The sequence below is a fragment of the Halichoerus grypus genome, chromosome 2 (assembly GCF_964656455.1).
Source record: "Halichoerus grypus chromosome 2, mHalGry1.hap1.1, whole genome shotgun sequence".
Classification (NCBI taxonomy): domain Eukaryota; kingdom Metazoa; phylum Chordata; class Mammalia; order Carnivora; family Phocidae; genus Halichoerus; species Halichoerus grypus.
The window spans coordinates 169,064,257-169,087,112 of record NC_135713.1 but is presented as its reverse complement, the minus strand read 5'-3'; the positions used below and the strand labels follow the sequence as shown (position 1 = coordinate 169,087,112).

Genomic DNA, 22,856 nt, shown 5'->3' with positions numbered 1-22,856 from the left:
TACAGTAAGTGAAAATACATACTATAAAACTGCTTTGATAATATTGTAAAGATGAAAAAATTGCATATGCAAGTGATAAGGATTAACACGAACAAATGGAAACAATCTGATTCTGTGGTGGAGTTGCAGGCAGTTTGCTTTCGTATTTTTTTAAAAAGATTTTGTTTGTTTATTAGAGTGTGCGTGAGCGGCAGGGAGGGGCAGAGGCAGAGAGAGAGAATCTCAAGGAGACTCCATGCTGAGTGCGAAGCCCAGCGTGGGGCTCAATCTCACCCTGAGATCATGGCCTGAGCCGAAACCAAGAGTCGGACGCTTAACCGGCAGAGTCACCCGGGCGCCCCTTGAACTTTTAAAAAGAAGAACTTTTAGAAAAGTCTTTGTGTTAAATTAGATTAGGATTTAGTTAGGATTCCTTTTCTATTTATTTATTTTTAAAAATAGCATAGAGGAATAGAACAGAGAGAAATGTCCAGAAGCAGTGAGTTTTCCAACTGTGTGTCCAAAAGCCTTCAATCAACGACCAAGTAAATTTTGTTCTCTCAAAACTAGAGTGTGTATGACAGATGACTTTGTAGGATAAATTATTGGATAGACAAAATTGTGGTTATTTTAAAAATAATTGAATAAAAGGAAATATTGCAATGATTTCTAACCAGTGTCCTATAACGAAGAATTGTAATTTTTAGGTATTCAAAAAAATGAAAACAAAACAAAACACCAACAAAACTTCTATCTATTCAGATCTCTGAATGCCAGGCTGAGAAGTATCAATCTCATGGGGAGATGTGAACTTGGATGTTGCTTAGTTTGGCTTTGTACTATGTGTAGGAATCCTCTCTGCCCACTTCTAGTCATGGGGAGCTCACTACCTCAGAAGGGGCCCGTCCACTGCTGGCTAGTGCTCTTTGTTAGAAAATTCTCCCTTGGGGCGCCTGGGTGGCTCAGTCGTTAAGCTTCTGCCTTCGGCTCGGGTCGTGATCCCAGGGTCCTGGGATTGAGCCCGGCATCGGGCTCCTGCTCTGCGGGAAGCCTGCTTCTCCCTCTCCCACTCTCTCTGCTTGTGTTCCTTCTCTCGCTGTGTCTCTCTCTGTCAAATAAATAAATAAAATCTTTAAAAAAAGAAAAAAAAAAGAAAATTCTCCCTTGTATTAAGTTGGAATCTACCCATTTGGCCCTGGTCTGCTCTGTGGTCCTGTCTTTCAAATATAGGAAATTAGCAATCTTACCCTCCCTCCCTTCTGGCGTTTTGTTTTCTAGCTAGTCAACAGACAATTGCGTATATATGTCTGGAATCAGAAAGGGAGAGGAGGAGGGAGGGAGGGAGGGGTGGGAATGTGGTGGGGATTTTTGAGGTTTTGGTAGGTGTTGTTGCATTGACAGAAGTCGAGTTTGTTCTGTGAGGGCTTGTAGTAAGGAGAGGGCCAAGGACAGGACCTTGCGGCACATTAGCAACGAAAGGATAGATGAAAGGATCGGATCCCAGAGCCAGGCTGTGGCAGGGAAGGAGGAGGAAAACCGGGGGAATATAGGTGCCACACAAGCCAAATCTAAGAAGAAGAGAGTTTTAAGGAGGGGGGACAGTCATCTTTTATAGAGAGACACCAAGTAAGATGAAGGCTAAAAAGGGCTTTTTGGGATGTGGGAATGAGAAAGTATTTATATAATGTACGGACTTGGGGCAGGTGTGGGGTGGGAGCATGGGCATTTCAGGCTTAAACATTTTGGGGGATGCATGCGGCCACTTGAGCTGCTGCCTTTGGCACTCTTGTTTTTCTTGACTGGGGGGTGTGGTGGGGGTCAGGCAATGGTGCCTTCCAGCCAGCTTCTCTCAGGAGGAGATGTGAGCTAGCCTGGGAGGAGTCTACAGGAGTGGGCAGGAGCCGCTGGAGAAACGTAGGTGCTCAGGGACTGTTAGGAGGAACAAAAGAGAAGCTTTTATTCTGACATTTCTTGCAAGCAGTATCACTTGCCAAGAAAAGAATCACAACTGACCACAGCAAAAGTTTTGAGTGAGGGAAAGGAGAGTAAATAGGTGTTTCTCAAGTGACCGGATGACATTTGTGATATGCCTTTGTTTCTCTCACGCCCTCTCTCCGTGCAGGCATGCTGGTCATTGCCTTACTGGAGGCATGTGATGGGGTCGAAGACAACCAAGACATTTTTTCTATCTTTTCTTTTATAGAAAGCAACTTATTTTGTTTTTATATGTTTCTTTCTCTTTCCTTCCTTCCTTCCTTCTTTTTTTTTTTTTCCCACTTGTAAAGAGGCAGGGGGATTTTGGACCAAAAGACTATGTGTCTTGAAGAAATTTGGAGGGAAAGAATGATCCTCTGCCCCCCTCCCCCAAATCCCCTGGATTGTGAGAAGAAAGATGGGAGAAGACATAGAAATCTGGGGATGCTAAGAGCAGATGGGACAGGAGTCCTGCTTCATGGTGTGTCCCTGGGAGTTAGGTTCTCAGTGATAGATGTTGGTGCTTCATTTTTTTTTTATTAAGATTTTATTTATTTATTTGACAGAGAGAGCATAAGCAGGGGGAGTGGCAGAGGCAGAGGGAGAAGGCTCCCCGCTGAGCAGGGAGCCTGATGTAGGGATCGATCCCAGTACTCTGGGATCATGACTTGAGCTGAAGGCAGATGCTTTACTGACTGAACCACCCAGGCGCCCTGATGTTGGTGCTTGTAGGCAGTCAGGACGATCTTGCAAAAGATGCCCAGGCCTTGAGCATGCAGAGAAACCAGTGGACCCAGAGGGGCCACAGGACAGGGAGAACCGTTGAAGATGGACATGGGATGACCTGATGCCCACAGCCCTCATTTGCCTTGGCACTGCATGAGGAAGTAAGGAGAACCCCAGAGGCCTTGGAAGGAAGCTCAGGGTCGGAAAGTAAGATGGTCAGAATGGTAGTTTTGCTTCTTGAACCCCCAAATGCAAGAGAGGCAAAATTAAGCTTAACAGATGAGAAAAAGTAACTGCTCGGGCTGGGGGACAGGTCATCAGCTAGGCAGAGATGGTGTATTTAAAGTATCATCATGGGTTGCTTAATACCAGAGTGCTGATAATTCTTTCTTTTTCTTTTTTTTTTTCTATTAAAGATTTTATTTATTAGAGAGAGAGTGAGTGTGGGTGAGCATGAGTGGGAGTGGGCAGAGGGAGAAGCAGACTCCCTGCTGAGGGGGAATCCCGACATGGGGAGACACGGGGCTCAATTCCAGGACTCTGGAATCATGACCTGAGCTGAGGGCAGATGCTTAACTGACTGAGCCACCCAGGCGCCCCTCTTTGTTTTTATTTTTCTATCTGGATGAAAACCTTTCAGTTCTTGTACTGTAGCATAACAAACAGAACCATGCCATTCACAATTTGTATAAGTAATTTTGTGTTTTTTTGATGACTCCAGTATATTTCTGTTATGACTTTCTTCCCTTTGGGAAATTCTGGGGGGGAATATACCCTTTCATTCTACCCCTAAATTAGTTTGGTTTAAGGTGGGGACAATTTGGTCATCACGAGACCCCAAGAGGGTATGGTGGGTGGAGCTTCCCCAAGCTTTGCTCTTTTTTCTTTTTTAAAAGATTTTATTTTTAAGTAATCTCTACACCCATCATGGGGCTTGAACTCACAACCCCGAGATCAAGAGTTGCACGCTCCACTGACTGAGCCAGCCAGGTGCCCCCCGAGCTTTGCTCTTAACTGCCTGATTGGCTGGGTAAGTTGACTGTAGAAGCTGCAGACGACCACTCTATGTATCAAAATAACTGGCAGGACTCTGCAAAGCTTGCCTGCTCTGAGGAAAGACGGAAACACACTCATCGGCTAAGTAAGTACCTTGGTGCTACACTGCCCTTGGTTTTCCAGAGTTTGCATTCTTGGATCCAACTTTTCATAAGATGGTTAGAATATGGAGAAAGAGAAAAACACCCTAAACCCTGGCCATAGCCTATCTGGATTCTGCCTCCCAATTCTCCCTACACAGACTCTCCACCCAAATAACTAAGAATGCTGGATCTGGAGGACTGTGTCTGTGTGTGCGTACACGTGTGTGTGAGCGTGGCAGGCCAGGGAGAAGAAGTGGGAGGGTGTAACAGGAAGGCGAGTGGCGGGGTTGGCTCCCACTTTGTTGACTTAGTGAATCTGGCTGCAAAGTGAAGGTCTTTGGAAAGAATGGCCTCCCTGCTTCTGACAGTTTCTACTGAGCTGGTTCCGGGACTGAGCTAGATCTTGCAGGTGTTCATGGACAGATGGACAGTTCCCTTGGGTTCCCGGGCACCAGGGTTTGCAGAAAATCCACCAGGATTTGTACTTGATGGTGGCCTGTGGAGTAAAACATAGGCATGGTTTCTGAAGAAGCTATTTCTCTCCACCTTACAGGATTTTCTGGTGCTCCCCTTTGAGTCAGAGAAATTTCCCCAGGAGGCACACTTCCATTTCTGACCATTGCAAGGTGCAGTTGGTTTTCCTTTAAAAAAAAAAAAAAAAATTCTGGTGAGATAATTCTGACTTAAGAAGCAATTTCCTCTGACCGCTTCTCCTTCGCTGTTCAACAAATGTGGCAGATTTAAGTTAGAGCCATGTGTTTGGCAACTCTGGGCGGACGCGGGAATTTCTCCAGGCTGCTGCCTGTGGCCCTATTCCATTTCTCCAGCAGGTGGCAGTAAAGACCCACTGACGCGCTGTCTTCCGCGTGACCCACTGGGTGAGGGGCCCTGGTGAGGAGTGGCTCAGGGTTACCTTCCTGTTAGTGGGCTTCCCGTGGGTTGGCAAACTTACCTGTGAATTCACGGGCAGGATTTACTCCTGATTTTAGACGTGACATTTCTCAGAAAAGGTTATTGTGAAATCTAGGGTAAGGGTCACCATTGCACCTACCCCAGGGGCTGGCTCATGCTTAGTATGTGAGTGCTTAGTATATGCTTGCTGACTTCAGCCGAAGTGTGCATATATGTGAAGGAAAGTAAAATGCATCTTGCATTTTACCAGATGATACATTAGGTGGTTTTCCTTATGAAGTCAGGCTTATAAATCTCATTTTACAGAAGGAGAAGTTGAGGTTCAGGGAGGTGGAAAAATTGGCCAAAGTTCACAAAGATAGGATCTGATCCCTTATCTGGGCTTCTGTGCTTGCTCTCCTAAGGTGGGAAACACTGAGATTTAGCAAACGTCTAGAACAAATTTCGTTTCAGAAAAAACAAGGGAATGCAACGCAGGTTTGATCTTTATTCATCAGTTTATTTCTGAACACCTGCTATATGCTGTGTGCTGAGGCCGGAGGGGTGGGGGACCCGATTCCTGCTCTCGGGGGGCTCAGAGCCTAGGGGGAGGGTGGCGGCACACGAATACACCATTACGGGAGTCTGGGAGGACTGCGCATGCCCAGCGTGCTGTAGGAACCCAGAAGAAGGGCGGGGCGCTCCAGGTGACCCCTCGGAGGAGAGGGCCCTGGTGCTGAATCCTTGAGGACTTGGCCAGGCAAGCCGTGACGGGGATCGTCCAGGCAGAGGTGCTGTGTGTGCACAGGCCCCAGCTGGGAGAGGACTCGCGTGTTTGGGGAACTGGACGTGTTTGGGAGGGACGTGGTGAAGGTGACGTGAGGTGAGCCAGGGGCCCTGAAACCTAGGCCGGGGCGCTTAAGAGGTTTTCAGCAGGAATGAGACACTGGCAGACCTTCATTTTCCGAAGTTCCCTCTGGTTCCTGGTGGAGAACATGGCGGTAGGGGCCAAGATGGAAGGCAGGGAGGTGTCTGGGGGTTGTAAGCTAGTAAGAGGATGGTGACCTCAAGTAGAGTGGTGGCTGTGGAGCCGGAGGGACACTGACAGGTTGGAAGGTAGAGCTGGCAGGAGTGGGGACAGAGTGAGGGTAGGGCGAGGGACGGGAAGGAGTCTGGGAGGACCCTGGGGTCCTGGCTTGGGCAACTGGGTGGATGCGGTGGGTTCTTCTGTGTGAATGATCTTGGCAGTTCATGAGCCCTTTCCCATCCAGTGTTTGTAGAAGAAGGTGCTCTGTGTTCCAGATGTTCACCTTTGTTCTCAGGGTTTGGAGGATGCCTCTGTGCTGTGCAGCCCTGCACCTTGAACATGGGACAGTCACGCCTTAGGGTACCCTCCATCTTTCCTGTGCTTTTCTCTCTCTCACAGATCATCCCTCAGATGCTCAGGAGATGGTACTGGGGTGGACATTCTGGTTGCCTCTCCTGCGTCCATCCCGCTCCACCGTAAGACCACCCCTTTCTTGTGCAGCCTGTGGACCTTGGGGAAAGCTAACCCCGCCCCTGGACGTGGGGGCGGGGCATGGGGTTTAGGCCTAAGTTAACATGCGTAATCAAATCTCCCATCCTCTGTGTTTGTCTCTTGGGTTGCCTAACAAATTACCATGAACTTGGTGGCTTAATGTGACAAAAGAAATTTATTTTCTCACAGTTCTGGAGTCCAGAAGTTCAAAATCAAGTTATCATCAGGGCTGTGCTCTCTGAGGGGCTCTAGGGGAGATGATGTTCTTTGACTCTTTCAGCTTTTGGTGGTTGCCTGCCTTCCTTCGCTTGTGGCTGCTCACTGCGGTCATGGTCTCATCTCCATGTGGTCTTCCTCTGTGGGTCTCTCTCCTCTTCTGTTTCTGTTAAGGATATTTGTCATTGGATTTAGGGCCCACCCACTACTCCAGGATGATCTCATTGTAAGGGCCTTAGCTTCACTGCATCTACAAAGACCCTTTTTCCAAATAAGGTCACAGTCACAGGTTCCAGGGGTTAGGAGAGAGGCCTATCTTTTTTGGGGGGCTGCCATTCAACCCAATACAGCTCTGTGGATGGCAAGACAGAATGAAATTGGGACCATGATGACATCATTGAGCCCCCTATCGAGCAGCCCAGCAGCCCGCCTACTTCAGGACTTCTGGTTATGTTATTCAATTAAAGTTCCTTACCGCTCTAAGCCAATCTGATGGACCTTGTCCCCTGTCACTTGCTGCTGAATGTGCCCCTCTGGAGTCCCACGTGTAGGCAGTTGGGTGTGAGGGAGAGATCACAGCGATTGGAATTTTCTGCCGGTCTCTATTGTTGACTGTGTGACCTTGGGCAAGCGGCAGCCCCACGGACCGCTGGTTTGAATATATAAATGGGGCCCTTGTCCCTGCAAAAGGCCCTTCAAAATGGAAGCCACTGTGGTTTCTGTTGTTAGGGCCTCTGCATTCCAAGAAAGACGTACTAGAACTGGAAAGGGGCCAGACAATGGAGCGATGAAGGGCTTTTCCCATGGGGGCACACTCCTCGGTTAGAATTCTTCAGGCTGGAAAGATGGAGGCTGGGGAGGAGGCGTAATCCCCATCCTTCAGACGACAAGGCTCATTGACAAGGTAGGACAGACCTGTTCATTACATCCCAGAATCCTCAGCAGCCGAGGGCGCCACTCCTAACAGTTTGAGAAGCTGTTTTGGGGCAGGCCATAGGAAGTGCTCCTTTTCATGGTAGGGAGGTGAACTTGAGGCTCTCGGGCAGCCTGGTGCCGTCCCCTGCAGTCAGGCGGGCCTGGCTTCCACTCCTAGCTGCAGCGCTGTGCGTGTGAGCAATCTGCTTTTCTCCCCGTGTCTCGGATTGCTCACTGGTAAACTGGGGGCAATAACTGCTGCTTTACAGCTCCCCACCTCTGACACACGTGATCAGCTTCCTGCTTATTCCCGCAGGCGGCCTGACTGCAGACCCCCACTCCCCTCTGCCTCGCTCAGGCCACGTCAGCGATTCTCGCCCACCTTTCCCTCATTGTCTGTTTCCCCCTTCCTTCCGAGATTATTCTTGCGCGCACAAGAACCCTGATTGTCTCTCCCATCTGAAAACAACCCTCCCTCCGTCCCACTTCCCCTCGAGCTCCTGCCCACTTTGTCAGCCCCACTTGGCAGCAAAACTCCTTGGGAGAATTGTCTGTACTTGTCTCTTTTGCTCAAGGAATCTTTGTAAGATGGATACACTCATGTAACTACCATACAGGTTAAAGAAAAGGAATATTACCAGCACCCCCAGGTGCCCTGTCCTCTTCCCAGTCACTCAGCCCTCTCTACCCTCCAAGGAAACCACTGTCCTGATTATCACACCATAGATTAGTTTTATCTTTTTTAGTTTATTGTAGTAAAGTACATATAAAGTTTACCATTTTAACCATTTTTAAAAAGTAATCTCTAGGGACGCCTGGGTGGCTCAGTCATGAAGCATCTGCCTTCGGCTCAGGTCATGATCCCAGCATCCTGGGATCGAGCCCCACATCAGGCTCCCTGCTTGGCGGGAAGCCTGCTTCTCCCTCTCCCACTCCCCCTGCTTGTATTCCTGTTCTCACTCTCTCTCTCTCTGTGTCAAATAAATAAATAGAATCTTTAAAAAAAAAAAAAGTAATCTCTATGCCCAACATGGGGCTTGAACTCATGACCCTGAGATCAAGAGTTGCATGTTCTTCTGACTGAGCCAGGCAGGTGCCCACCAACCCCCCTCCATTTTAACCATTTTAAAGCATACAATTCAGTGGCATTCAGTATGCTCACAATGTGGTGCAACCATCCCCATTACCAAGGTCCAGAACATCTTCATCACTTTAGAAGGAAACCCCACAGCCATCAGCAGTCACTCCCCATCCCCCATTCTCCATTTTCCTCAGCCCCTGGCAACCACGAATCTGCTTTCTGACTCTATGGACCTGCCTATTCTGGACGTTTCATATAGATGGAATCATACCGTATATGGCCTTTTGTATCCGGCTTATTTTACTTAGCATGATGTTGTCAAGGTTTATCCATGTAGTAGCAGGTACCAGAATTTAATCCTTTATTATGGCTAAATAATAGTCTCTTATATCACTATACCACATTTCTTCATCCACTCATCAGTTGATGGCCACTTGGGTCGTTTCTACCTTTTGGTGATCGTGAGTAGCGCTGCCGTGAGTGTTCATGTGCAAGTTTTTTTTTTTTTTAAGATTTTATTTATTTGAGAGAGAGAGCATGAGAGAGAGAGCATGAGCAGGGGGAGAGAGGCAGAGGGAGAGGGAGAAGCAGATTCCCCACTTAGCAAGGAGCCTGATGCAGGACTCGATCCCAGGACCCTGGGATCATGATCTGAGCCGAAGGCAGTCACTCAACTGGCTGAGCCACCCAGGCGCCCCTCGTGTGCGAGTTTTTGTGTAAACACATTTCATCTGTTGTTGAATAAATTGGCCACATGCTTTTTATTCTCTTTCTGTCTGACTTTATACTCTGCCAAGATTATGTTCTGTGACCTGAGATTCATCCACATTATTGCAAAGCAGTAGCTTTCTTATTTGCATAGCCGGGTAATATATCATTATGTGAAGATATCCCCATTTATTGAATCTACTGTTGATGGATTTTGTCCAGTTTATGTACTTATTTGAGAGAGAGAGAGAGAGAGAGAGCGTACAAGCAGGGGGAGGGGCAGAGAGAAAGGGAGAAGCAGACTCCCTGCTGAGCAGGGAGCCCGACTTGGGGCTTGATCCCAGGCTCCTGGGATCATGACCTGAGCTGAAAATAGATGCTTAACCGACTGAGCCACCCAGGCACCCCCCAAGGAGTGTTTGAAAGTTCCAGTTGCTCTGACATTTTCACCAACACTTGACATTTCCACTTGAATGTTTAGTAGACATCTCAAACCCAGCAAGTCTCAAACATAACTTCTTAGTGTGTCCTATAACCCTGCTCCCTATTCAGCCGACAGCAGTGTTGTCCTTCCAGAAAGCTTGGAGTTATTGTGATCGTTCCTATTTTTGATACCTTACGTCCAGCGTCAGGAACTGATTTGGCTTCCAGACACATTCGAACTATGACCTCATCTCCCATCCTGCTATTGGCCTTGTTGGAGCCCCCACCATTTTTCATCTAGATGACTTTCTGTTTGGGTCTCCAGGCTTCCATTCCACATATTCTGAGCATAGCAGCCAGGGTGGTCATTTTTTTTTTTTAGAAATTGTGGTAAACTACACAGAACATAAAATTTACCACTTTAAACGCACACGGTGCAGTGGCATTAAATACATTCACAGTGTTGTGTGGCCATCAGCACAGGGCGATCCTTTTAATATGTAAGTTAGATCACCTTACTCCTCTGCTCCAACTCCTTCCGGGGGCTCAACGTTGCAGAGAAGAGTCCACAGTTTTATGGTTTTATAGTTTTATAGTGGCCCACCAGGCCTTGGCCAGCCTGGTCTCCTGTGACTTCTGTGACTTCATCTCCTTTTCCTTGGCTCTCTCCACGCCAGTCCCTGAGGCCTGCTCGCGTTCCTGGAACAAGCTGGGCATGGCCCTGCCTTAGGCCCTTTGAGCCTGGATTGCTCTGCCCCTAGATATTCCTACGACCATCTCTCCTGCCCCCTTAAAGCTTTGCTCACTTGACTCGAGGACTTTTGCCCACTATATGAATTTAAATATGAGAGCTGGCTTGTGGTTCAAGAATTCTCCGGGTAAAAGTTTTTTTTTTTACTTTCCACCCACTTCCAATGTTTATTTAACATGGGCAGTTTCCCTCACTGCTCTGTGGGGAGTTTTATTTCATGAGCCGCTTGCTAGTCCACTCCTGTGCTGGAGATGTGGCCCAGCTTGACAGGAGGCTTTCGGTCAGATTCTCCACCTTGACTGGGCGAGGCTCTCTCTCCCCTTTCATGTACTCTCCCTGGGCCTTGAAAAGCCAAGCTCAAGGTTGCTTGGCTTTGGCATGTTTCCGCAGGGAGAAAGCCAGTTTCCACATCCTGTCCGGGTTCCTGCTTTCCCTTCTTTTTTTGGCCTCTGACCCTTTCTGCCAGCTCACTTGGTGCCTTTAAAGGAGTGAAACATTCCATCCAGCACTTTTAGTGTTTCAGCAGGAAGTAGTTCAGAGTGTCTAGTCTACTCTGTTGCCAGAACCAGAAGTGCATTAAATGTCAGATTCAGGAAGGCAGCACATTATAGTAGAAAAGACCGGGTTCAGGAATCCTTGGTCCCGATCCCAGCCCTCAACTGGCTGTGATTTTAGACAAGTCACATGGACTCACATGGACCCTCCGGGCCTCAGCTCCTTCCTCAGAAACATAAAGGCTGAGGGGTGGGTGGCCTCCTAGATTCTGTGACTCTGTGGTCCTGAGAGACTGTCTCTGTTTTGAGGGAGCGCATGACGGGGGGTGGGGAGCAGAAGCTCCCACTTCAGGTGGCCTCTCTGTGTGCTCTCAGTGGTCTGCAGGGCCCTGGGTCTGGTTTTGAAGAAGAGATGACAAGTGCAGCGTCGGTGGTAAGAAATTTGAAATCAAGAACAATAGTCAAGGGGTGGGTCAGTTGGTTAAGCGACTGCCTGCGGCTCAGGTCATGATCTCAGAGTCCTGGGATTGAGCCCCACATTGGGCTCCCTGCTTGGCGGGAAGCCTGCTTCTCCCTTTTCCACTCCCCCTCCCCCTGCTTGTGTTCCCTCTCTCGCTGTCTCTCTCTCTCTCTCAAATAAATAAATAAAATCTTAAAAAAAAAAAAGAACAATAGTCAATTCCTCACAGATTGGGGGAGGAGGATTTGGGAGAGCAGGGGGAGACCAATTTATAGTCAGGGCCATTGTTTCTGGGTAGGTGGGCAGAACGGGGGATTGGGGGACAAGACTCAGTAAGTCTGTGGGTGAGGATCTGCCACTGGGCTGGTAACTAGGCCCCCCACTGAGAGGAGGATCCTGAAAACAGAACCTTAGGACCTGACCCACATCCCCCCCTTCCTTCCCCTCTGACACCTTACATTCAATGCCAGGAAACTTTTCCCTCAATCCCTGAGTCCCTCTTATCCTTTGTCTTATATATATGTGTATATCTATAAAATTTTATATTTTCTAGTTTTATATTATATGGATTTACATAAATACGCTTATTTATATATAACTTCAATTAATAGACTTTATTTTTAGATTTTCAGAAAAACTGAGAAGACAGTTGAGAGAGTTCCCATATAACCCCACGCCTGGTTTCTCTCTTTACTAACATCTTACGTTAATGTGATACCTTTGTTACAATGAATGAAGCGATGTTGACGCATTGTGATTAACTAAAGTCTATAGTTTATTTAGATTTTCCTAGGCTTTTTGTTTTTTTAAAGATTTTATTTATTTATTTGACAGAGAGAAACACAGCGAGAGAGGGAACACAAGCAGGGGGAGTGGGAGAGGGAGAAGCAGGCCTCCCGCTGAGCAGGGAGCCCGATGCGGGGCTTGATCCCAGGACCCTCGGACCATGACCCGAGCCGAAGGCAGACGCTTAACGACTGAGCCACCCAGGCGCCCCAGATTTTCCTAGGTTTTGCCTAATGTCTTTTTCTGTTCCGGGATCCCATCTGGGAAACCACATTTACATTTAATTGTCAGGTCTTCTTAGGCTGCTGCTTTTTTTTTTTAATTGCGGTGAAACACACAAAACACACAATTTAGCCCCTTTTCAGCCTACAGTTTAAGTATATTCGCACTGTGGAACAGTCATCACACTGTCCAACTCAGAACTTTATCATCACCACTGATCAAACTCTGTACCCATTGAACAACAACTCCCCATTTCCCCCTCCTCCCAGCCCTTGGTAACCTCCATACTACTTCCTTTCCTTCTTTTTAAGAAAAGTTTATTTATTTATTTTTTCACTAATCTTTACACCCGACATGGAGCTTGAACTCACGACCCCGAGCTCGAGAGTCACAGGCTCTTCCAACTGGCGCCCCCTGTACTGTTTTCTCTAGGAGTTTGACTATTCTGGGTACCTCATACAAGCAGCACCGTACAGCATTTGTCCTTTTTTGTGACTTCCTGTTTTTGTTGACCTTGACGGTTTTTGCGGAGAACTGGTCAGGTATTTTGCAGGATGGCCCACTATTGAAATTGGTCGGATGTTTTTCTCATGAGTCTGGTTGTTCGAAGTATGTTTGTTATTCTATGCCACACAAGATCCTATTGTGCTAAAGATTCAGGGATAAAAGCCTCGGGTCTTAGCTTATGCTCATTTTACAAGGGACACTTAATCTCAGGGAATTTTACTTACTTGTTAGAATCATGCAGTCATTCAATAGTAAAGATGGCATTGAACTCATCCTTTTGACTTCAGAGCTGCACTTGCCCCTCCACACTCCCTTTGCCTAGGCCAACCAGCGCCTGCGCCCCTCCCCCTTCTTGGGGCATTCATAATCAGGGGGACAGGGAGGGTCAGAGCTGGGCAGGCTGCCAGGTGCAGGGGGGGCACCTCTTCTTAACCAGCAGCAGCTCGCCAATGAGATTTTTCTGGAGGTTTTCTTTTTAAATTCGAAATACTTTATATACACACGTGAGTGTATATAATGCATGGGGTCAGTTTAAAGAAAAATAATAAAAAAATACCCAGGTGCCCAGCACCTAACTTAGCAAAGACAGGATTTCCAATACTTTCTACATGCCCTGTATGCTCCACATTCCACCCTTGCTACTCAGTACCCCTTGCAGGTGATCACCATCCCGGATTTTGTGTTTGTCACTCTCTCACTTGTCTGATTTTGCCACATAAACCTGTGTCCCTAATATGTTGTTGAGTCTGGAGAGTTTTTTGGACTTGTATTAAAAGAAATCACACTGGGTATGTTCTTTATATATATATATATATGTATACATATATATATTTAAAGATTTTATTTATTTATTTGACACAGAGAGAGAGAGCACAAGCAGGGGCGGCAGACAGAGGGAGAAGCAGGCTCCCTGCTGAGCAGGGAACCCCATGCGGGACTCGATCCCATGACCTGAGCCGAAGGCAGATGCTTAACCTACTGAGCCACCCAGGTGCCCCTGGATATGTTACATTATGATTTGCTTTATTTTACAATGGTTTTTTGTTTTTTTTTTTTACTATGTATGGGGCACCTGGGTGGCTCAGTTGGTTGGGCGACTGACTCTTGATTTTGACTTGGGTCATGGTCTCGGGGGGCATGGGATGGAGCCCCTCATCCGGCTCCACCCCCTGCAGGGGGTCTGCTTGGGATTCTCTCTTTCTTTCCCCCTCTGCCCCTCCCCCACTGGTGTGTGTGCACACGCTCTCTCTCTCTCTCTTTCTCAATAGATAAATGAATCTTAAAACCCCAATGTGTTTACAGTGTGATGTTTAACATTGTGTTTATGGCATTCACTCATGAAGTTGTGGCTTATGCATATTCATGGCTATGTACTATTTTAGTATATAAACAGAGTATATATATTTTTAATACATTCTCATGTCCATGGGTGTCTGGGCCATTTGCAGTTTTTGTTTTTATGAGCAGTGCTGCTATGAACATTCTGGGGCCCATGTGGTAGGAGAGTTTCTCTAAGTATATTATGATGAGCAGAGTTACTGTGTCATAGAACACATACCAGATAACACCAAACTGTCTTTCAAAGGCTTGGGTCCATTGTCACTCCTACCAGCAGCGTGTGAGGGTTCCCCATAGTCTATATCCTCAGAGCTCTCTTTGGTGCTGGTCTGTCCACTCTGCTATGCCCACAACTCAGATGCCCTTTGACCATACTCAGGCCTCACTCTGGTTTGGTCATCCCAAGGCTGACCTGGACTTCCTGTGTCCCCTGAGAGTTCGTCCTTTCATGTTTTGTTTGTTCAGCCTCTGGGTCCAGGCACAGAGCCCCTGGATTCCGGGTCCCAGCAGGACCCTATGGCTCCTGGGGGGTCAGGGAGGTAAGACCTGACTTTCTCTTGCCAAGCCAGGTGGCACTGGAATTTTCCAACAGTGTTGTCTCTCCACACACCCAAGAACCAGGAATCCTGAAAGAGAGCTCTAAGGGCTTTTCTTGAGGCCTTTTTGGCAGGTTAGAGCGAGCACTATTAGCACTGGGAGGAGGACGTGACATCTGTGCTGGCCCCAGGGCAGGCCACATGGACGTCTCTGTGCACAGCGCCAGCTCATCCAGCCTCGGGCCTAAGGTGTGTGCGTGTGCACAGAGCGGGCCCTGCCCCGCCCGGACAGCCCCGGAGCCCACCTCCTACTGCATTCACCTCACTGCCAGATTCTTCTTTTTTGGCAGTGGCCGTGCTGGGGATGGTGCCCAGTGTTGCAGGCTTGGAGTGTCTGCAATTTCCTTGTCGTGGGGAAGGCTCAACAGGTGCATCATGGGTACCAACATAGGCCAACTTGGGTTAGAATCCTGGTTCTATCTTTTACCAACTGTGGTATCGTGTGCTGGTGACTTAACCTCCCTTAGTTGCTGTTTCCCTTCATTTATAAACTGAGAACACCATCTATGTCTACAGGGTCATTAAATGAGAAAGAGTATGTAAAGCATTAACATTCTCCCTGGCACTCTGGACCCTAAGAACTGTTTCGGGTAGTTATTGTGACATGGTGGGAAGAACTGGGTTTGAAGCTAGAAGGACCTGGGTTTGGTCCTGATATTGTCACCTCTTCGTTGTATCATTTAGCCTGTCTGAGCCTCAGTTTTCCCCATCTGCAAAATGGTGATCCAAACTTCTACTTCATTGGATTAATTGAACTAAAATATGTCACCACCCCTTGGCAGAAGGGGTTGCTTAATAAACATCAGTGACTATCATTACATGAGATGGAAGGCTTTTGTTTTCACTAATGGGACATAGAGACTCAGTGACACAGAGAGTAATCATTTCCTGTGGAACACCCCAGATGTCGAATTTTTAAGTATTTATAAATATATTATTAAAAAAAAGAATATAAACATTTTGGAAAAGAGAAAAGGAGAAAAACCCCTAGAATTCCCCCAAGATCCTACCACCTGTACACAAGTATTGTGACCATGTGGTGTCCTTCTTTCCAGGGCTTTTTCATGTGGGTTTAATGAAGTGGTTATAATTGTCACTTATATGCATGTCTGTATTCTTTTTCCCTTGACGTGCAAATACTGTGTCACAAACATTTTCCCATGTTGCTATATGTTATTCATAATTGTAATTTTTTAATGGTTGCATACCACTCTTAAGTAAGATCTTTTAACATAAACTTCTCCAGTATTTCAGGTTTTTTCCTAAGGATTCCAGAAGTCAAATCACTGGGTCACCTTTTATGGCTTCAGATTCATATAGCCAAATTGCTTTCCAAAAAGATGGTATCAATTTGCAATGCAGTAATGTCTGATAGAGCTCATCCAAGTGCATAGTCATTGGTATTGGGTATTATAAATACAGTTTTCTTTTGGCTGATTTATGAACTATGTCTTGTCTTTATTGGCAGCAGTTGCCAAGCTGGAGAAAGTAAAGAGGACTTAAGAAGTCACAACAAACTTCATTAATGCAGAATCATGGAGTCAAAAAGAGCTTGAGTGGCATATTAACTTCTTGTCTCTCTGATTTTACCCTCTGCATTTAGACTGCAAAGATGGATGGATACTATATTTTAATTTCACATAATTTTTTAAGAAGATTTTATTTATTTATTTGACAGAGAGAAACACAGAGAGATGGAACACAAGCAGGAGGAGTGGGAGAGGGAGAAGCAGGCTTCCCGCTGAGCAGGGAGCTGGATGCAGGGCTCAATCCCAGGACCCTGGGATGATGACCTGAGCCGAAGGCAGATGCTTAACGACTGAGCCACCCAGGCGCCCCTTAACGTAATTTTTTTTTAAGTTTATTTTTTCTCTTGTAAGAATAAAATGTGATTTTTATTTTATTTTATTTTTTTAAAGATTTTATTTATTTACTTGACAGAGACACAGCGAGAGAGGGAACACAAGCAGGGGGAGTGGGAGAGGGAGAAGCAGGCTTCCCACAGAGCAGGGAGCTGGATGCGGGGCTTGATCCTAGGACCCTGGGATCATGACCTGAGCTGAAGGCAGACGCTTAATGACTGAGCCACCCAGGTGCCCCAAAATGTGATTTTTAAAAAAAAGATGTATTTATTTGAGAGAGAGAGAGAGAGCAAGAGCATGAGCAGGAGGGGTAGAGGGAAAGGGAGAGGGAGTCTCAAGCAGACTCCACACAGAGTGTAGAGCCTGACTCGGGGGCTTGATCTCATGACCCTGAGATCAAGACATGAGCCAAAATCAAGAGCCGGATGCTCAACCCACTGAGGCACCCAGGTGTCCCAAGTAAAATGAGATTATTAAAGACACTTTGGAAACTACAGAAAAAGTTGAAAGATAAATCATTCTTAGTCCCAAGGTTAACATTTTGATACATTTCCTCATTTTCTTCCAGTCTTTTTTCTCCAATTTTTTTCCTTTTACATAACTGAATATACTATATGGACAATTTTTAACTTACCTTTCTCACTTAACAGTATAATATAGCTATTTATCTATGTAACTATAAACATATATAGACATCCTTTTTATAGCTCATGTATTTTATTTTTGTCTTTATTTTTAATTATTTTTATTTTTTTAAAGATTTTATTTATTTATTTGACAGAGAGAGACACAGCGAGAGAAGGAACACAAGCAGGGGGAGTGGGAGAGGGAGAAGCAGGCTTCCCGCTGAGCAGGGAGCCCGATGCGGGGCTCGATCCCAGGACCCTGGGATCATGACCTGAGCCGAAGGCAGACGCTTAACGACTGAGCCACCCAGGCGCCCCAATTATTTTTATTTTTTTAAAGATTCTATTTATTTATTAGAGAGAGAGAGAGCATGAGCAGAGGGAGTAGCAGAGGGAGAGGAAGAGGAAACCAATCTCCAGCAGACTTCGTGCAGAGCACGGAGCCCCATGTGGGGCTGGATCTCACCACTGCACGATCATGATCTGAGCCAAAACCAAGAGTCGGAACCTTAACTGACTGCACCCCCCAGGTGCCCCTTGTCTTTTTTTATAAAAGGAAATACATACTCATGATGTTTAAAAATTTTCATAGTGCTGGGTGTACAATGAAAAGTCTCTTTGCCACCCTTGACCTCAGTCACCCTCCGAGAGGAATCATTGTCATTGCTTGCTTGTGTATTCTGAGAAAATCTATGCATATGCAAAAAAACCCGAGCTTTCCCCCCTACACAAATAGTAGAATACCAGACATTGTTTTGCACCTTGCTTTCTTGATTTTTTTCACTGAATGTATCTTGGCAATCATCCCACAAAAGCACATATGGTTTTGACATGGTCTTTCTTTTTAACAGCTACTAGTATATATATTGCATGGATATACCATAATGTATTATCCAGTCTCCTATTGAGGATTAGTCCTTCCTCTTGTTCTTATAGACAGTGTTTCAAGCAACAGACTTACTCTTCATGCACATGTGTAATATCTGTAGGATAAATTCCTGGCAGTGAAATTTTGCCAAGTCAGCAGATTTGTTTTAAAATGTATACTTTAGGGGCTCCTGGCTGGCTCAGTTGGTAGAGCATTCGACTCTTCATCTCAGGCTTGTGAGTTTGAGCCCCACATTGGGCATAGAGATTACTGAAAAATAAAATCTTAAAAAAATAAAATAAAATGTACAGTTTAATTTTTGATAGATACCATCAGGTTACCTTTCATAGGAGTTGTACCGATTAAAACTCTACCCAATACCATATAAAAGTACGTTTCCCCATACCATCGCCAGCACAATGTTAACAATGCCTTTGATCTTTGACAAACTGAAAGTCAAAAACAGTATTTCAATTTTACTTTAATACACATTTTTTTCTTATAAGAAAGCCTGAATAACCTTTCAGAGCTGCTTATCTTTTGTTTTCTGAACTGACTAGATACCATTTTTAATTGCTGAAAAATATCCTGTGGAGAGGATTCACTGTAATGCATCTAACCATTCCTTCATGTTGTTCCTAAATTTTCGCTGTTATAAATGATACGATAGTGAACAGCTTTTTTGCATTAAGTTCCTTTAGCATTCTGTATTGTTTTCTTAGAATGAATTCCTGGAAATGAAATTTGTGGGTCAAAGGGTATTGGCATTTAAAGACATTGCTCCTGGAAAGGCTTATGCTAGTTTGCAACCCCCCTAACAATGGACACATGTGCCAACTCACTTTCCCATCACCAGCATCGGCTTACCATATTTAAAGGATCTCTCCGGACACAGCTTCTGAAGACATATTGTGTGCTCTAACCCAGCGTTAGCCTAACTTTAAAGCCAGGAGACTTTTTCTCCCTTTGTATCACGAACTAAATCCTTCCTTGTCAAACCGGGGCCCAGCTTTGTTCTGGAAGAACTCAGAGTTCTGCATCAGAGATGTCAGTGTCTATTTTCCTCTCTTTGTAAAACCCCACAGCCAGGCTCGTATGAATCACTGTGGAAGAAAAACATTGCCATTGTTCCAAGAAGTGCTCAAATGCTTCTGGACTGGCTTACCAATTGGAATAGATTGCCTATGGCCCAGGAGGTGTGGGGGCAGCACAGGATGCCCGGCTCTGCCCAGGGAGGTGCTGTTTGATTCCCACTCTCACTGGGTGTGGCATAGTCAGTGAGGGTGACCCCGGGCCAGGTGTCCTGTGTGCTGGGCCGCATCAGAGCCGGTGTCGCCTGGAAGAATAGACATTTGCTTTCATCTGCTCAACATCTTTTTCCTCTTTTGATAATAGGGCTTCTCTCACTCTTGCAAATTACTGTACTGTGGCCTAGCCTTGGCCTGTTAGAATCCCCCTTCCTCTTGCCCTGGACCCAAGAAGGACCAGTCACAGTCCCTCTGGGATTTTGACATGTATGGATGCTAGGAGAAAGAAACTTTATTTTCCCATGAAGTTTGGTAATCTGGGATGCTTTAGGCTTAAGGCTGCTGGTGGTCCTCTCTCCCTCCATGCAGAAAATGCCATCTGCAGTAGAAGCCTGGGAGTATGGAGCTCAGGAAAGACACGAAGAATTGAGGGAGGAGGGGCGGGAAGAGCCCGTCTTCACGCCAGCCATTTGAGTACCTGTCTGAACTGGATTTCTTTCCGCATCTACCGTGGAAAAACTACAGTTCACCTGGAGAGGCCAGAGAACTTATATCTGAGAGGTGAGCAGAGAGTTCTAGAAGAGGGAGCTGAGGGCTGGTACTCGAGGAAGATATCGGTTGTCAGATTCAAACATCTCAGCTGTGTGAGATGACAGTCGGGATGGGGCAAGGTACGAACTGGTGGCTGGGAGTCTGAGAAGCAAGTCAGGAAGTACAAAGCCAGAGAGATGAAAGAATTGGTTGCATTCATCTGGGTACAAGACGGCCTTGAGCCACGTTTGCAGTGGGAATGACAAGGAAGGAAGCCGCGATCGTAAGGAGAATTGCAAAGAAAGAATCAGCAGGACTTGGTGACTGACTGGTAGCCTGTATTAGTCTGCTCGGGCTGCCATAACAAAATAGCACAGACTGGGCTGCTTAAACAACAGAAATCCAGTGGCAGAAGTCCAAGATCAAGGTGCCAGCCGCGTTGGCTCCTGGTGAGGCCTCTGTCCTCATCTTGAAGATGGTGCCTTCTTGCTGTGCGCTCACTTGGCCTTTTCTTTGGGCACGCGTGGAGAGAGAAAGAGAACTCTGGTGCCTTTTCCTCTTCTCATAAGGACGCGGGTCCTATCAGATCAGGGCCCCACCCTTGTTAACTTGACCTCCGTAAAGGTCCTATCTCCAAATACAGTTACACTGGGGGTTAGGGCTTTGACATATGAATTTTGGGGGGGCCACAACTCAGTCCAAGATACTAACCAATTAGAAATAAGTTTTTGGAGCAGGATGACTGATTTGTTTGGTTTATTCTTTCTTGTGCTTTGAAAAGATATTTGTAATCACGGGTACATGTGATTTAAAAAATTCTGTTCTTGGGGCACCTAGGTGGCTCTGTTGGTTAAGCGGCTGACAATTGATTTCAGCTCAGGTCATGATTTCAGGGTCCTGGGATCAAGCCCCACATCAGGCTCTGCGCTCAGTAGGGAGTCTGCTTGAGGATTCTTTCGCCCTCTCCCTGTGCCCGTCCCCCTGCCTGCGCGCTCTCTCTCTCTCTCTCTCTAAAATAAATAAATCTTTAAAAAAAAATCTGTTCTTTTCACTTATCATAATATCATAAGCATTTTCCCGTATTGCTATGTAGTGTTCATGACCAGCATTTTTGAAGGCTACGTTGCATTCCTGGTGGTACCCTATTATTATTCCTCATCTTTATCTGAACTAGTTTCCCTTGGGTAGCCATCCAATGGCAAGCCCTGTCTATCCTTCCTTTTATCAAGCTCCTTGTCTCCATTGCTTTCTCCCTGATGGCCAACACCCTGCCTTAAGGTTGGATTATTTGCATACCAGGGGCTTCCTCGCTGGTCCAGGGGTCATTCTGCCCTTCATTGGGCCCACTCCTCCCACCCAACACAGAGGACCCAAATGAATCTTAATGCTATGTTTTTCATGTCCCTCCTCTACCTTAACATTAACTGGATGATAAAGTCCAAACTCTTTCCGTAGGCATTAGAAGTCTTGCACCATCTAATATTAACCTAACTTGGTTACCGCTCACCCACTCTGTTTCTGTATGAACTTTTTCTGGAATCTGATTGGCCCCTGACTGTCGATCCAACATTTCCTGTCGTTCCCAGCTCATTTACTTTGTTTCATCTAGATGTCTTTCTTGTTTATCTAGCTCTATTCAGGTTGGTTTATCAAAACATATCTACCTGCATATTTGATTTTCCCACTAGACCATGACGTCCTTGTAGGTAAGGACTATGCCCGACTCATTTCTGTAATTTAGGTGCTGGCACGCAGCCCGGACTCAAATTCTGGCTCTGTCATGTACAAACTGAATGACCCTGGACAAGTCACTTAAAATCAAGCATCAGTTTCCTCATCTGTAAAACTGGGGAAATAATAGCACCTAATTCATACGGCTATTGTGTATAATGTGCATTATGTATGGTTATATATAAAAGTTACCTCACAGAGACCCAGGACAGCGATGCTTTAATAAACCTTATTGGTTTTTATGCTGATGCTGATGAGCACTCTGGAAATGTTTGTTGAATGAATTTCAGACTTCGCTCCTGCACAGACAGAAAGGAACAATTGCTTCTCTTTCCCTTGATCCCTGGCCTCCTCTCTAGAACCTCTTGGCAAACATGCCCACCATCCAGCCCTGACTCAACAGAGCAAGAAGCCTCAAATGCTAAGGAGCCTCTCCTGGCAGCTTGAGTGGGTTTGTCTTCAAGGCCCCCCAGCTTCTTCTCAGGAACCAGCTTCATGGGGTTTGACTGACCTTTCCAAGTAGGACACCCCGACTTACTTGGGCTGGTGCCCTCCACGAGAATCTGCGGGAGCCAGCGATGGGTTTCCTGCCCACAGCCAGGACCCCTGCAGCGCCTCTGATCAGGCCTGCCCCTAATGTCCAAGGGGCCCACGACGAGAACTCAGTAGGGGGCCTGCAGACGGTAATCCGTCCGAATATTTAGAAGTTATGAATCAAATGAACAAAATGTTCAATGTGTTCCATCCTCCTACCTTGACAAATGTACCCTCATAATGACAAGGTTAAAAAACATGTGTAAATATGTGTAAAGATATGTGGACAGCTATGTCATTCCTAGTACTGAAAGTGGTATAACTGTGACCGAATTTAACCGTAATTGTTTCTGTCTGGGTGCTCTGTATATGGGCCAGCAATGTTTGAATGAATATAATAAAAACATTAAAAATTAAAATTGTTTTTATGTATGTTTTAAAAGAGTTAATTTTGAACATTTTAGAGGAAAACTATATTAAAATTAAAAGATATCCATGGGGCGCCTGGGTGGTGCAGTCATTTAAGCCTCCAACTCTTGGTTTTCGGCTCAGGTCGTGATCTCAGGGTCCTGGGATTGAGCCCTGTGTCAGGCTGTGCTCTCAGCAGGGAGTCTGCTTGAAGTTCTCTCTCTCTCTCACCCTCTGCCCCTCCCTACCCTGTGCATGTGCTCTCTCTCTCAAATAAATAAATAGATCTTAAAAAAAAGATATCCATGAAATCCCCATTTTTTA

General features: G+C 46.0%; 1 protein-coding gene across 4 annotated transcripts in view; it reads left to right on the top strand.

Annotated features, from left to right (window-relative positions):
* Positions 1-22,543, top strand: part of COPRS (coordinator of PRMT5 and differentiation stimulator) — a 30,263-nt gene extending 7,720 nt beyond the window's left edge. The window contains exons 5-6 of one of the 4 annotated variants that reach the window (XR_013446100.1): positions 16,404-16,569; positions 21,950-22,543. The gene's annotated coding sequence lies outside the window, so the exon portion shown is untranslated. Of the gene's footprint in view, positions 1-16,403; positions 16,629-21,880 lie in introns of those variants that run through there. The other 3 variants (XR_013446102.1, XR_013446101.1, XR_013446099.1) reach the window with 3 other exon arrangements.
* Positions 22,544-22,856: the final 313 nt, after the last annotated feature.